Raw genomic sequence first — 2,513 nt, forward strand, 5'->3', positions numbered from 1 at the left:
TCAATTATACTCATATATAACCTATAAAAAGAGACTTATGTCAGCCTTTTCAACATAACATTTGCTGCAATTCTATTTCTCATGACAAGTTCTGCGGTGTCACTACACCAGCATTCTTTTTGCTATGAAGTAGCTTCTGTGCTTCCATCCAGTGCATCCATACTGGTCTGAAATGCAGGATTCCACGGTTACAAATGATTGCGAAATTTTCTCACTACCTTAGAATATTACCATGTTGGTCACTAATTCCAGTCCCTTTACACCAGCGTCATTCCTCATAAGGACTTCCAGTCTCCTGACTTCTGTCTTCTCTCTTCTAAATATGATTTTTTTTAACCCTTTTACCCCCAAAGGACATACTGGTACGTTTCACAAAACTCACCCCTTTACCCCCATGGACGTACTGGTACGTCCTTGCAAAAAACCGCTATTTCATTTTTTTTGATAACTTTATGAGAAACTTCAAGCATTTTCCAAAAGAATGAGACCAACCTGACCTCTCTATGACGGAAATTAAGGCTGTTAGAGCAATTTAAAATAAATATATTGCAAAATGTGCTTGAAAAACAAAATGCCTGGGGGTTAAAGGTTGGAAAGTTCCAAATAGCTTAGGGGTAAAAGGGTTAAACTTATGTTACATATATAACTATTACATGAAGTAATTGTGGTTTCTATAATTTCACGACAACATATCTTAGATTTGGTAAAATTTGAGTTAGTTTCAGAACACAAAAACAAATCATGGTATTGCATTTAATCTGGTGCTGACAGCTATTTTGGTCCTTTTTTTTATGCCTCTTTGATAGGGTTGCAGTGGATGATGAATGATGTAATTACACTTCAGGATAAAGATTAATAAATGAAAATTAAAAATACAAAAATTGTGTTAACTCAAAAATATTCCAGTTTTCTACGAACTCGATTTTAGAATGACGGCCACAGTCCACCCCACTTTATAATATTCCCATTTTCTATGAATGAAAACGGATCTGGCCGTCACCCTACAAAGGCTCCACAAGTTGTGATAATTTGAAATTTTAAGATTTTTAAAAATGTTCGTTAGATGGAAATTTCGAGATTAATTTTCAGATGTTCTTCAGCAGTTTTACATGATCTCATGACTGAATCAACCAAGGAAGTGCGAGGTCCCACCCATGCAATGGATTTGATGTCCTTTCTTTAATACTGTTACCACTTGTCCAATTCGTTACCATGGGTTTTTCTCTCCCCATAATGAAGTTTAGACGTAAACCACGTTGGTTCTCGACTCGATTCCCCCTTAGAACTGCACTGCTTCTCATGGCAAGGTGTGATTTTGCTGATGTAGCATTCTTTCTCTCTCTGTGAAGTAGCTTCCATACTCCCAACCAGGACTTTCATGCCCTTTTGATCCTCTCTCCAAGGAACTGCACAATGCCACTGTTACAAACAGCTTGATGCCATGTCTTCAGGGCTGTCCTCACTTGTGCGATGCAATTTAAATATGAGATTATCTGCCCCCTGGAAATATCTAGACTTGTAAACTATATGTTGGCCCTTCATTCTAGCAGTTTTGGAGCTGCGCCATTCCTCATAAGAACTTGTAGTTTTGTGGTTCGTGTGTTTCCTCCGCAATGAAGTAAATTATGTACTTCCATCCAGGTTATTCATGCCTTTTGGAGATGTATTTATGTCGTCTAAAAATTTAAGACATTTCTCCGGCTTAGCACATCTCCACTTAGTTAACAGAAGACGAAAACTGCAACAATGTTCTTAAATTAAACATTTAGTCCTGACAGCTGTTATGAATCATCTATTCATGTGGCTCTTTGTCAGACCTGTAATGGTTGGATGATGGAATTACACTTTAATGTAAAGCCTATGACTGTGAACATTAAGAATACAAAAATATGTGGAAACTCTGAAATTAATTAACAAATTTTGATAAATGGAAACTTTGAGATTATTTGAAATATTTGTTTGATTAAAATTTCGAGATTACCTTTGAAATACAAAGATGGTCTTACACAAAGCCTCTAAGGATTATTGTTTCGGCCTTTGTCCAACCAATTTGATGGCCTTAGCTATGTCAGTGAACAGACGAATATATTGTTAATGTATCCTTAGATATTGCTATCTTGTGCGATTTGGTTCTAATAGGAATGTCGTTAGATGTTTGGCCAACATAAAGTGATTACATTCGGAACTTGGAATAATATATATTACATTATCCTCTTTTTTTAGAGTTATATTTATAAGCATGTTTTTTAATATACATTTACTTCTTTTTTCAAAAGGGAAAGGACATCTAAGAAATAATTGGTTCTTTCAGCTATTAATTTTAGCAAGTTTAGTAATTAATAGAACTATTTTTTAACATTATTAAGATTTAGGCACTTTAAATTGTGTTTTACTTTTGATGGATAATTTTGTAATTAAGTAGACAAAGATGCAATGGGAAATTTTCTCGGACCTGTGGGTATGCGGACTGTTTCGAGGGATTTTACGTCAGTATTTGGTTGCCTGAATGCGAC

The sequence above is a fragment of the Palaemon carinicauda genome, chromosome 1, assembly GCF_036898095.1.
Source record: "Palaemon carinicauda isolate YSFRI2023 chromosome 1, ASM3689809v2, whole genome shotgun sequence".
NCBI lineage: Eukaryota > Metazoa > Arthropoda > Malacostraca > Decapoda > Palaemonidae > Palaemon > Palaemon carinicauda.